This window comes from Leucoraja erinacea, chromosome 38 (assembly GCF_028641065.1).
Source record: "Leucoraja erinacea ecotype New England chromosome 38, Leri_hhj_1, whole genome shotgun sequence".
Lineage (NCBI taxonomy): Eukaryota > Metazoa > Chordata > Chondrichthyes > Rajiformes > Rajidae > Leucoraja > Leucoraja erinaceus.
Window position 1 is genome coordinate 3090123 of NC_073414.1, and position 14407 is coordinate 3104529.

General features: G+C 45.4%; 2 protein-coding genes across 5 annotated transcripts in view; one reads left to right on the forward strand and one right to left on the reverse strand.

Moving 5' to 3' along the window:
- Positions 1-10009, reverse strand: part of sipa1l3 (signal-induced proliferation-associated 1 like 3) — a 161746-nt gene extending 151737 nt beyond the window's left edge. For 2 of the 4 annotated variants that reach the window (XM_055663619.1, XM_055663616.1), the window contains exon 1: positions 8607-8781. The gene's annotated coding sequence lies outside the window, so the exon portion shown is untranslated. Of the gene's footprint in view, positions 1-8606; positions 8783-9897 lie in introns of those variants that run through there. The other 2 variants (XM_055663617.1, XM_055663618.1) reach the window with 2 other exon arrangements.
- Positions 9875-14407, forward strand: part of map3k10 (mitogen-activated protein kinase kinase kinase 10) — a 42034-nt gene continuing 37501 nt past the window's right edge. Inside the window, exon 1 of the mRNA XM_055663620.1 lies at positions 9875-9950. The gene's annotated coding sequence lies outside the window, so the exon portion shown is untranslated. The remainder of the gene's footprint in view (positions 9951-14407) is intronic.

Consider the following 14407-nt stretch of genomic DNA (forward strand, 5'->3'; position numbering starts at 1 on the left):
TAAAACAATCAAAGCCATGACTTGTTCCATAGGAGACAGGCTTATGAATTGCTCAGACTAATCATTAGATCCAAAAGCAGATTTTTGTTTGAAGTGATCACTGCTCGCAGGCATCTCTGGTCGCTTGTGTATGTTCAACAGATGTCAGCAACTCCAGAGATAGCCGATCCTCATCAGCATGGTCGGGGTCGGTGTCATGCACTTTGCCATCTTTACTTTGAGGCAGAACTGGTTGGTACTTTCCCAGTCCGATCTCAGACTCCAGTTTGGGAACTTCCTCAGCTGTACATGAGCTACCACAAACGGCCTCAGTGTTTCAATGTTAAACCATTGTTGACCAAACAAGAGTCAAGAGTGTTTAATGTGTTCCAAAACAGAACAATTAAATTCCTACTTGCAGCAGCACAACAGATATGTAAACATAGTAGTCTGTAAAACTCATAATAAACAAAATGTTCAGTATAAAAACAAACAATGACAAAAAGGTTGAACTGATACTTGTTACGATAAAAAAGGCAAAGTGTTTGGTCTCTTCTTCAAACCGAGCCTAGGCAATGTTCTGGGTCGGGACCCTTCTTCATCGAACTTGTTGATTCTTTGGCCTGAAGAAGGTTCCCAATCCCAAACGTTATCTATCCATGTTCTCCATAGATGCTGCCTTACCCTCCCAGTTATTCCAGTACTCTATGTCTTTTTTTTTAAAACAACAAAAACTACTTGTATGAGCACTGCACATAGATTTTTTTCTATGATTAGCTTACATTTTTCTATGATTACAACTACTTAAAATTCAGGTGCACAATGATATCATTTATTTGGTGAACTTCCAAAAACCTAGGAATTATACCTAGCACAGAATCTTGGTTGACTTGCCTTTCCCTGGGCAAATATTATTGCAATGACAAGGATTATGCAGTCACGCCAACAGGTAAATCCACTAACTGAGCCAAGACGTGGCTTTCAAGCTTGTTACCTCCTGACTCTGTGCAGAGATCACCTGCCTCTTCGACAACACTGAAACGCATTGCCTCAAAGTACTCAAAGTAGGGCGGTCAGGGTGGCGCAGCGGTAGAGTTGCTGCCTTACAGCGAATGCAGCGCCGGAGACCCAGGTTCAATCCCGACTACGGATGCTGGCTGTACGGAATTTGTACGTTCTCCCTGTGGCTTTCTCCAAGATCTTCGGTTTCCTCCCACACTCCAAAGATCTACAGGTTTGTAGGTTAATTGGCTTGGTAAATGTAAAAATTGTTCTTAGTGGGTGTAGGATAGTGTTAATGTGCGGGGATCACTGGTCGGCATGGACCCGGTGTTTCCGCGCTGCATCTCTGAACTAAACTACTCAAAAATCACAGTGAAAATGATTTGGTGATAAATTTCTGCAATGAAGAAAAACAGATAATCCAAGGACTCTGTTAGATTCTTCAGTAATTATCACCCAACACCCTCCTTTCACTGTTTCATTTAAAATCCCCCCCCGTGTGTCAGCTTTCACTCATCACCACATGCATTGCTTTACTGTTGTTGTTTTCGGGGTAAAGAGCTTAATGAACTCAATGTGCAGCCTTCAATCAACCTGCAGGTTCCATAGGAAGAAGATTAACAACGACCAAATCCAAAGTCTTGGAAGATGCCAGCTTTCACTGGCTCAGCACCTGTGAAGCTCCCTGGCGTGCAGCGTCTGTGTAACAGTTGGGTCAAATCCTCTTTAAATTACAGATCAGCAGCAATGCTGAACATCCCAACCGAGGGGGTAATACTCATTACCTTCGAGAACAAAAAAAATACTGCAGATGCTGAAAAATACACCATCTAACGGAGTCAAACTACCTGGTCAATTCTCCGCTCACCCATCTAATGTTACGAGCATTATGTTTTTGTTCCCTTGCTCCTTTCAACTCACTGCATGCAAGCCAGAGATCAAGTAGAGTCATACAGCTGGGAAACAGGCCCTTCACCACGTCAGATCCATGCCAATCGAGATGCCCCAAAACTAGTCCCATTTGCCCACATTTAGCCCATAACCTTTCCTCTCTGTGCAAGCACCTCCAACTGCCTTGTCCTCAAGACATCGCCATTAACTTTCCCAAGTTTGCCAGTCTTCATGTCTTCCTCTGTAGTGAAAACAGAGAAATATTCATGAAGAATAAAACGGGGACAAACTGCACTCTGAGTATCTCATGAAATCCTTTCCTGAGTGGTCATCAAACCACATTCCCAAAAGGCAGCAAACAAGATCCCACGAGGATACCACCAACGCAACCGCAACATTTCTTCCTTTTTTCCCTCCACATCTGTCACAGACTTTGTTAGTCACAAGGAACGGCAGATGCTAGAATCTTGAATGGAACACAAAGTTGTGGAGTAACTCCGCGGGCCAGGCAGCATCTCTGGAGGATGTGGATAGGCAGCGTTTCAGGTGACATGGATAGGTGACCCTTCTGCACACTGTCAAAGAACAGGAATCACAGAGGGGGAGCAGTAAGAGAGAGTTTGACAAAACTGCAGTCGGAGAGAGGAGGAGAACTTCTTTAAAGTAGATGTTAGTATATGCTTTGGCTGCTGTCATCTCCTCAATTAACCCAGGGATATTACAGTCATGCCCCATAATCTACCACACATCCAAACGCTTCATGCAAGCCCCAAGCCTCAGAACATCATGTTCATCCACTAAGATAAACCATATTTTTATCTTGGCCTCATACTTTTATCATGGCCTCTCACTTTTCTAGTCCATCAACCTCAATACATATCCAAAAGCAAAATCTCCTCGCAACCCTGGCTTCCTCTCAGGCTCCCCATTCCTCCAGCCATTGTGCATTGGTCCATTCACCAAAAGCCACTTCAACCCAACACTCTAGATTTCCCCCAAAACCCTTCCAGCTCCAAGTGCAATACACAAGGAACTGCAGATGCAGAATTACAAAAAAAAAGAAACAAAGCGCTGGAGTAACATGGCGGGTCAGGCAGCATCTCGGAACAACATGGATAAGTGATGTTTGCAGTCTTCAACTGCTTCTTATTTCACTAATTGCCAGAACCGGACAGATTCTAATAACTAGATATATTTAGTGTGTCTACAAAATATTCACCTGCAACTTGAAGCAAAAAAACAAATGGGGATTTCAGTCTTCAGATTGACTACACTAATAATTGACTATAAAAAACATACGAGAGAACTATAATTACTGTAAATTTGTTAAAAATTCTAAGAACGCAGACACTTCAAAGGCAGTGCAGCCCCACCTTCAATAATGCACCAGCTTTGAAAGGTCAAACTTTGTATTAGTTTATAATGTGCAAGTGGATAATGTTGCTGCCAAAACCACAGGTACAGGGCAAAGTACTGCACCTTCGAAAACTCACCTCAAAACAAAATCTTACAACGATACCATTTAAAAAAATGTGCCCTTTGAAATTGGCAAACATGAAACTATTTGTACTTAAACTGGGTGGTTTTAGGAAGAAGTCAAAATGAGAAGCTGGTTCCTTCCCTGTGAGGGAACAATGTGCAAAGGACAGATTGGATTATACTAAAGAGGTGGATTAAAATCAGATTATCACCGTAGCAGCCTTTTAGAATACTGTCTACTTAATTTAATAAATTATATTGAATTGCTGAAGATTATATTTTTTTTTGTTTAAAATATGATGTATTGATTTGAATCAGATGATGTCTACTGCTCTTTTGATATTTAACCCCCACTTTAAAAGACCTGGGTAAGAAGCCATCCTGTAAAGGAGGTCCCAACACGTAATGCTTTGTGAAGGAGGTGAATGCGTCACAGGTTTCAGTGTGGAACTCGTGTAGGTCGTTTGTGGTGGCAGTGTTGTAATATGGACTCTCGATGAGCTATTAGGTGGGAGCAGCTCCAGTCACCACAGATGGGCTTTTTCTGTTGTGTGATTAATCAAAAGACAGGTTGCAAAAAACCAACAACAAAAAATGCTGTAGGAACTCAGCAGGTTAGACAGCACACGTGCAGGGAATGGACAAATGACATTGCTGTTCGGGACCCTTCTTCAGACATAGTCTGCATCCTCTCTACAGAGAAACTCCTTTGTGTTTAGTTCAAGATCTCAGCGTCTGCAGTCTCTTATGGATCCAAACAGCCAGATATTCCACAGGGCAAAGCTCTTTCAACTTAGTAAAATGTTAATAAATCCAAATGTACCACGAAAAGCAATGCATTGCTAAATTACCTGGGAACATCATCGATTCTGTCACATCACTGATCAAATGTCAGCTTAGATCAGTTGGAGGAATTCTGTGGAATTCTCTGCCTCAGAGGGCAGTGCAGGCAGGTTCTCTGGATGCTTTCAAGAGAGCTAGATAGGGCTCTTAAAAATAGTGGAGTCACGGGATATGGGGAGAAGGCAGGAACGGGGTACTGATTGACGATGATCAGCCATGATCACATTGAATGGCGGTGCTGGCTCGAAGGGCCAAATGGCCTACTTCTGCACCTATTGTCCATTGAGTCTTGTCTCTATTCAAGAGAACTGGAGTACACAGTCAAACCTGGCAGTCTAATGCATTGCCAAACAAAATGAAATACTGTTAGATATTGGAGGAGGCCATTCAGCCCATCAAGTCTATGGAGCAATTTCATTAATCTCCACCCTTCATTTTCCGTCATGTTCCCAACAAACTCCACCCAATACTCCACAAACTCCACCCAATACTCCTACTACCCATTACACTAAATGACAGCAATTAATTAATTTACCAACCAGATATCCTCATTTCAAATGAAATGCAATATTGTGACTGTCTCCACCTTAGTAAAAGCTCCAGAATGTAATTCAAAGAAGAACAAGAAATGCTGGTGATACCAAGCTCAACCATCTTCTCTCAACCAAGACTAACAAAACCACAGCAACAAGGTGACTTCCCTCTTGTGGGTTTTTGCTTTGCTATGGCTGCAGCTTTTTGCCTGGACGATAATTCTATCCTCACTTCAAAGGAATATATACCATGCAAACTATTACGCCAAATTTTGGAGATTTGCTATGTGCGTATTGTGGAAGTCATTTTACCAAACCTGTTTGTTTAAGCCTCTAGGGCACAGGGCAGCAAACAGCATCACCTGTGTACGTCACTTCCCATGTTCCGTAGAGACACCTGCCTCCTCGGCCTTGGTGTATTGTTCCCTTATGAGGAAGTATTCTGTTTTTGCTTTGCATTAAAACAGTCCAGCTCAGGTCAAAAATCCTGTGGCTTATCACACAATGCTGTGTGCCCTCTTAATACAGCACTGTATGCACACCACAAATTAAGCACATTCGGCTTTCAGCAACAATGTCAAACTACTTGCTTAGACCATTTTAAATGCCAGCTTTAAAATGCTGTACTTACAATACAATGTTCAATTAGGTTTAGATAAATAAAGCTTTCTGTTTTCCCCATACTAAAATAGTGTAAAACTCACTTACATCTCACTTTTATTACACAACTCTCCACGATAGAAACTTGAGCTTTATAGCTCTTGGCATTTTTGTATTACACAATAAGAGAGTTGCTTAACCAAGCAACTTGACATAACATAGAAGCAAGGTCTGAAGAAGGGTCTTGACCCAAAACGTCGCCTATTTCTGGATGCTGCCTCGCCCGCTGAGTTTCTCCAGCATTTTTGTCTACCTCTGACGTAACATAGAGATAGCTTTGCATCAATTTGATTACCTGAAGAAAGATGCACTCATTTTAAACAATATTCTGAAAATATGTTTCCTATATACAACTGACTGAATTTTTTTTAGAAAACTTAACCGGATTACAAAACTCTTTGGAGGATCTTGAGTTTGTGACAAGTATACAATGCAAACCCTTTCTTTGAGTTTCTGTAGATATCTCACTGCAATTTGATGCGTTTCAGATAAACATCTTCAGTAAATTAATTTTAGTTATCCTCACAATACCTTACTATGGGAAACGATTTAACGATGGGAAAGGAAGTGAACTACCCCGTGGTGAAGGATGAAGAATTCACAAGATACAACAAACAGCTTTAATTAAAACCATAACCATTAAAAGAAAAGCAGAACCTGACGAACCAAAAGCAGAAATGTAAAACCATTCATTCAGTTTGTTATCCCTACCATTAATCTCAAGCATTTATTAAATAAATCTTTAGCTATTTTCCGTTCAATCGTAAAATGCTTTAAGCATCCTTACCCATTCCTTCTATACAGAGATGCTGCCTGTCCCTCTGAGTTACTCCAGCGTTTTGTGTCTACATCCAAATGAATGATATGTACTACAGTGGTAGACACAAAATGCTGGAGTAACTCAGCAGGACGTTTCGGGTCGAGACCCTTCTTCAAACATCACCCATTCTTTCTCTCCAGAGATGCTGCCTGTCCCGCTGAATTACTCCAGCATTTTGTGTCGACCTTCAATTTAAACCAGCATCTGCAGTTCTTTCCTACACATGTACTACAGTGGTCCAGACAAACAAATATATTACCAGCCTTCCATATGTTCCATTTCCCTTTCATCACACCAACATTGATTCCACACGATATGAATGGGTCAGGGTAAACAAAAAGTAAATGCAAGAGATATCCGTCCTGATGTTTTAGCATTCGACACAAACACTGTCACTATATTTGACATCTTATATGTATGCTGCTCGCCTCCCGAGCAAAACATTATTTCCCACACAATTACCCCATTTTGGTTCCATATTCCTGTTTGCAATTTAGTCAGTCTAAAAAGATTGGACAAAAAAACACAAAAAGCAAGCTGGAAAAAAAGTGTTTGAATAAATCATGATCTCTTTTCATAAATATTCAAAATGTTTATGCTGCAAAGTTTAGAATCGTTTACATTGGAAAGCTCAGAAATTTGAAAACACAAACACCACCTCCAGTTGGAATATTTTGGAGGACCAAGAAACCAAGAAATGCACGCGTGAAACTAAATCGAACATACGCGATGGATTAATTTTACTGTGAGTTACAAGACATGGATACAAGTTTAAATGAATCAAAAGAGTTTTTCACCTAGAGTCAAGTCAAGTTTATTCGTCACATACACATACGAGATGTGCAGTGAAATGAAAAGTGGCAATGCTCGCGGACTTTGTGCAAAAAGACAAACAAACAAACAAACTATAAACACAATCATAAACACACACACATATTCTTTTACATATTAAACATTGGAAGGAAAAACGTTCAGTAAAGTAGAAGGTACACAAAAATGCTGGAGAAACTCAGCGGGTGCAACAGCATCTATGGAGCGAAAGAAATAGGCAACGTTTGAAGTCTGAAGAAGGGTTTCGGCCCGAAACGTTACCGATTTCCTTCGCTCCATAGATGCTGCTGCACCCGCTGAGTTTCTCCAGCTTTTTTGTGTACCTTCTACTTTACTGAACGTTTTTCCTTCCAATGTTTAATATGCAAAATAATATGTGTGTGTGTTTATGATTGTGTTTATAGTTTGTTTGGTTGTCTTTTTGAACAAAGTCCGCGAGCATTGCCACTTTTCATTTCACTGCACATCTCGTATGTGCAGGCACACCCGCTGAGTTTCTCCAGCTTTTTTTTGTGTAACCTTCGATTTTCCAGCATCTGCAGTTCCTTCTTGAACAGTAAAGTATAGTTGGGTTGGTTTGGTATTTTGCACATGTTGTTGTTGTTATTGTTATTGTTTTGGTGTGTGTGTGTGTGTGTGTGTGTGTGTGTGTGTGTGTGTGTGTGTGTGTGTGTGTGTGTGTGTCTGTGTGTGTGTGTCTGTGTGTGTGTCTGTGTGTGTGTGTGTGTGTGTGTGTGTGTGTGTGTGTGTGTGTGTGTGTGTGTGTGTGTGTCTGTGTGTGTGTCTGTGTGTGTGTGTGTGTGTGTGTGTGTGTGTGTGTATGTGTGTGTGTGTGTGTGTGTGTGTGTCTGTGTGTGTGTGTGTGTGTGTGTGTGTGTGTGTGTGTGTGTGTGTGTGTGTGTGTGTGTGTGTGTGTGTGTGTGTGTGTGTGTGTGTGTCTGTTGTGTGTGTGTGTGTGTGTGTGTGTGTGTGTGTGTGTGTGTGTGTGTGTGTGTGTGTGTGTGTGTGTGTGTGTGTGTGTGTGTGTGTGTGTGTGTGTGTGTGTGTGTGTGTGTGTGTGTGTGTGTGTGTGTGTGTGTGTGTGTGTGTGTGTGTGTGTGTGTGTGTGTGTGTGTGTGTGTGTGTGTGTGTGTGTGTGTGTGTGTGTGTGTGTGTGTGTGTGTGTGTGTGTGTGTGTGTGTGTGTGTGTGTGTGTGTGTGTGTGTGTGTGTGTGTGTGTGTGTGTGTGTGTGTGTGTGTGTGTGTGTGTGTGTGTGTGTGTGTGTGTGTGTGTGTGTGTGTGTGTGTGTGTGTGTGTGTGTGTGTGTGTGTGTGTGTGTGTGTGTGTGTGTCTGTGTGTGTGTGTCTGTGTGTGTGTGTGTGTGTGTGTGTGTCTGTGTCTTGTGTGTGTGTCTGGTGTGTGGAGCTGTGTGTTGCAAGCACTGTCTTGTACCTTCCCTGTGTGTGTGTCACAGCTCGATTGCCAGGTTGGAGCTGCTTGCAAGCCTTTGTACCTTCCCCCCTGTCACAGCTCGAGCCACCAGACAGCCCTCAGCCCCCCGGGAGGGGCCTAGGCGACCCACACTCACCTCGCAAACCGCTTCCATCGAAACCACGCACCGCAAAAAGTCGACGGGCGAAACTTTTTGGTGTCTGTTCGCCGGCGTTCGGCGATGGCGATGGCGCTCACACTCTCTCTCCGTCTCTCTCCGGCTCCCTTTTACCACAGAGCGCCTCCTCACAATGTCACTCCGGCGATACCAACCAACTGCCTTTGCCTCGAGCTGCCATGACGAGCGCTGTCGGCCCCGCGCCCGCGCTCAGCACCCTGGGAGATGTAGTCCCACGGCCCCCCCGGTGCATTGTCAGCGATGTGGAAACAAACTACAATACCCGCCAGGGGTCGTCGAGATCAAGGACTCTCAAAATGGCGTCCCGTCCGTCACCCCCCCCCCCCCCCCGGTGCACGCCGGGAGTTGTAGTTCCTAAACGTGAACGGCCAATACATAAGCTGACACACACACACACAGACACACACACATACACACACAGACATACACACACATGTACCACACACACACACACACACACACACACAGACATACACACACATGTACCCACAGACACACACACACACACACACACACACACACACACACACACAAACATATACACACACACACACACACAGACATACACACACATGTACCCACAGACACACACACACACACACACACCACAGACACACACACACAGAGACACACACACACACATGTACCCACAGACACACACACACACACACACACACACACATACACACACATGTACCCACAGACACACACACACACACACAGACACACACACACACATGTACCCACAGACACACACACGTACCACACACACACACACACACACAATTAGTGCAAGGGGTGGCGAATGGGAACCACACCAGACCAGGCTGCAGTTTTGAGGTATTATGCACTGATGGAAATTGATTTTGGAATCTAATCCCCCATCTCCGCCAATCTTCACAGCGCCACAGACCCGCATGCTGCAGGGCACATTTGCCAAACTTCCATTTATCCCTGCTGCGTTTTATAGAGCACCACTCAGGATACAAAGCTTGCGGCAAAAGTGGAGACGTGTCCCACCCAAATCGGGCATTCCTCCTTCTCCCTGTTCCCTGTCCAGCAACAGGTACAGAAGAACTACAGCTACCAGTGTGCACAGCGCGGCAACGCATGCGCGCTCACCGGTTTGAAGGCAGAGCTGGGGGGGTTTAACCGTCCCTCAGGAGTACAGGTTTCTCAAGTTTTTAAGTGGAAATTTCACCGCAAAACACAATCAACGTCGACGTGTCGACGTGTGCGCTTATCTCACCTCATGACAGACACACATCTGCCGCCCCCGCGCCGCCTGCCCGACGCTTTGAGGTAGGTCCCGGTTTCTTTAAATTTTGAAAATGAGGGAAGGAGCCGGCGCAGGCCGCACGCACGCCTGCGCGGTGACGTCACGCGGCGTCCGACGCTGACCCGCCCACGCCGCGGTTGCTAACAATAAACCGGTTGCTCGGCAACCAACCCCGGGGAAGCGCGTGGCCGCCCGCCCGCGCTGCAAAGTATCTGGTGGGTGGCGATGGGGGGGGGAATCCCCGTCTGCGTGTACACTGTGTCTGTGGGTCACTGTGTGTGTCCGGGGGGAGTCCCCGAGTGTGTGCCGCTGTATACAGGGGGGCTCCGCCGGCTGTGTGTGCCAGTGTACACAGGGGTAATCCCCGGCTGCGTGTACACTGTGTCTGTGGGTACAGGGGGAATCCCCGACTGTACGCCGCTGTATACAAACATTCATCTGTGTGTGCCAGTGTACACAGGGGTAATCCCCGGCTGCGTGTACACTGTGTCTGTGGGTCACTGTGTGTACAGGGGGAATCCCCGACTGTGTGCCGCTGTATACAGGGGGGATTCACCGGCTGTGTGTGCCAGTGTACACAGGGGTAATCCCCGGCTGCGTGTACACTGTGTCTGTGGGTCACTGTGTGTGTACAGGGGGAATCCCCGACTGTGTGCCGCTGTATACAGGGGGGATTCACCGGCGGTGTGTGCCAGTGTACACAGGGGGAATCCCCGTCTGCGTGTACACTGTATCTGTGGGTCACTGTGTGTACAGGGGGAATCCCCGACTGTGTGCCGCTGTATACAGGGGGGATTCACCGGCTGTGTGTGCCACAGCACACAGGGGTAATCCCCGGCTGTGTGTACCATTGTGTGCCACTGTACACAGGGGTAATCCCCAGCTGTGTGTACCATTGTGTGCCAGTCAAGACCTTCAAGACCAAGTTGGAAACAATCGATATTAAGACGCTCGTAGACAAAAAAGCTGGGGAAATTCAGCTTGAGGCTGCATCTATGGAGCGAAAAAATAGGCGAGACCCTTCAGATATTAAGACGCTGATTTCTATGGTCCACCTTAATATTAAATTGCGACTTTGCGCATGACCCTCCTAACGTATGCGACAACCAGTGATGATGATTATATATCAAGGTACAGATACAGTGTATACAGGGGCAATCCCCGAATGTGTGTCGCTGTATACAGGGGAAATCCCCGACTGTGTGCCACTGTATACAGAGGGGATCTTGCCAGTGTATCATTGTTTACATTGAGGTAATCTCCGTCTTTGTGTGTCACTATATACAGGGGGAATCCTGCCTGTGAGCCATTGTTTACACCAGGGGAATCTCCGTCTGTATGCCACCGTATATGGGGGGGGGGGGGGGGGGGGCGGCAGTGTGAGCCAGTGTGTTGGGACCTTTCCCTGGTTTCTGTTTCACTCCCCCCTTTGGATTGTACCTGGCACATATCTCATACGTCTCACAATATCTTTTGGCATAACTGGTGAATCCATATGTCTTGAATACATTTTCGATTATCTGTATCACTAGGTTTACAATGTGGGAAGGCCAGCATTGGTGCCAGTGTTATATTCGGGAAATCCCTGTGTGTGTGTGTGCTTGGATTTAGAAGAAGAATCCCTGCCGTCTTCTGTGCCAGTGTTTACAGTGAATGAATCCCTATGCGTGTGCTAGTGTTTAGAGTAGGGAAATCCCTTCATGTGTGTGCTAGTGTGTGCACTGGGGCAATCCATGTGTGTGTCAGTGTTTTCACTGGCGAAGCCCTGTGTATGGCACTGTTTATACTGGGGGGGACCCCTGTGTATGCCAGTGTTTACATGGAGGGGATAACCTGTGTATGCCAGTGTTTACATGGAGGGGATTCCCTGTGTATGCCAGTGTTTACAAGAGGGGGGATTCCCTGTGTATGCCAGTGTTTACACTAGGAGAATCCCTGTGTGCCAGTGCTTACCCTGGGAGAATCCATGTGAGTATGACAGCTTTTACAATGAGATTCTCTGAGAGTGCGGCGCTGTTTATTGCATCAGACCACTGGGAATGCTTCACTATTTAGAGAAAGTCTCTGTGACTATTTGGAGAAAGTCCACATTTTCAACGCCTTTGATTGTGGCTGCATTTTCAGAGGTCATAAGGTCATATATGCTAAGGGCAGAATTAGGCCATTCGGCCCATCAAATCTACCCCACTACTCAAGCATGGTTGATCTATCTCTCCCTCCTAACCCCATTCTCCTGCCTTCTCCCCATAACCCCTGACACCCGTACTAATCAAGAATCTATCTATCGCTGCCTTAAAAATATCCAAATTGACGGCCTCACAGCCTTCTGTGGCAAAGAATTCCACAGAGACAAAGGTGTCTCTGGAAACCATCATCACAGTCTGGGTAGCACACTTCAGTCTGAAGAAGGGTCTCGACCCGAAACGTCACCCATTCCTTCTCTCCAGAGATGCTGCCTGTCCCGCTGAGTTACTCCAGCATTTTGTGTCCATCTGCGACTTTTACACCTATCCCCCCCCCCCCCCCCCCCAGAACCCAGCAGTTCCCCTGTTTTTTTTTTTTCTGTTTTTTGTTTTTTTGTGCTAAATTGTATGTACACTGAGTAAAAGCAAGTTTCACTGTAATAGTTGACAATAAATGCATATCATTATCATATTTTGCATCTAATTCTGTACAATCAATCTGTCGAAACCCCGAGCTCCTGGTGTCGCGTGGCATACTGCCCCCCAGTGTTCAGCTTGTTAATTACCATGCATGTTCTTTACGAGATTATTGATCCATGAAATGGTCCAGAAATGTCACATTCTCGACAGATCGATGGAGCAACAGAATTACCATCTCGGCAACAATTGATTGCTTTTCTTCCTAAACGCCTGTAAATGTGGCAACCCCCTGGGAGTACGTTAATAGGAGCTCATTTCAACTGCAGAACAATTTCTGCCTTTCAATTAGAGTGTGGCCAATTGTATCCCAACCTATTTGTTTTTAACCTTAAATGCATTTCGTTGTCTCTGTACTGTACACTGACAATGACAATTAAAATTGAATCTGAATCTGAATCTTAACCCTTAACGCTCTTCCCAACATGAATCTGTTCATCTGCCTTTGAAATTTTTCATTCACCATCCCCACTGCAATATCTGTGATCTTTTTAATCCCCAGGTAGATAGATTTTCACTCAGAGAGTTGTGAATTTGTGGAATTCCCTGCCACAGAGGACGGTGGAGGCCAAGTCACTGGATGGATTTAAGAGAGAGTTAGATAGAGCTCTAGGGGGCTAGTAGAGTCAAGGGATATGGGGAGAAGGCAGGCACAGGTTATTGATAGGGGACGATCAGCCATGATCACAATGAAAGGCGGTACTGGCTCGAAGGGCCGAATGGCCACCTCCTGCACCTATTTTCTATGTTTCTATGTAAGTGTTTAGGAAGGAACTGCAGATGCTGGTTTAAACTGAGGATAGACACAAAAAGCTGGAGTAAAGAAGTGTTCTCTGACATCACTCCCAAAGACCCTGGCCCACATTTTAAGGCCAGCTCCTGTCTCTGGTTTGGACTCTCGTACAAAACAAACTGGTTTACGAATCTCCATCCTTTAATCATTGTTAACCCCTGGTAGATAGTTCCAAATGTTTATGGGCATCACAGTGGCACAGCTGGTAAAGCTGATGTCTCACACTGCCAGAGACCCAGGTTTGATCCTGACCTTGTGTGTTGCCTGTATGGAGGTTACATGTTCTCCCTGTACCTCATTGAGTCAGTCAAGAGTCAACTAATTGTCAATGAACCCCCTGGAGGGCCAACACGAAATGCCGTTTCTGCTCTGCAGCCTACTACACACAATTAGACCCCACAACATAATTACATTTAACATAAACATCCATCACCTCCTGTGATGGAAGCCCAATAAACTTATCTCTCCATCAGGCTCTTGTACCACCCCCACAACCCGATGTCAGAGTCAAACAAAGCCCCCGGCTGGCGATGGACTTTGTCCCGCGGCCATTTAAAGCCACGTACGGGTGGTTCGAGTTTGCACTACCGGGTCTGGTGTTAGCCCCCCGGTGTGCGCTGCAGATCCGCGGCCATTCCAGCCGCGCGGGGGCAATGATGTTAGGATTATTTGCTCTTCGACCCCGCAACTCGGGCGGGAGAAGTCGCCGCTGCAGGAGCCCTGAAAAGCGGTCTCTCTCCAGGGAGCCGCGGGCATTGTACATGGGTACTCATGACAATGAACTAAACTAGGGCGGCACAGTGGCGCCATGCTCTCACTACCAATTTGGGCAGAAGTTGATTAGCACGGTCCATTAGCACTATCCAGGTTGAGAACACTAGGGTCCAATTAATCATCAGGCTCTTGACCGACCACCCTACAAAACCTGTACACAACCAGATTCAGACCGAATTTCCATTGTCTTTGTTGGTTGTACAGTACAGAGATTCACGTTTGCATTTACATCTCCCTTACTAAGATTACTGAT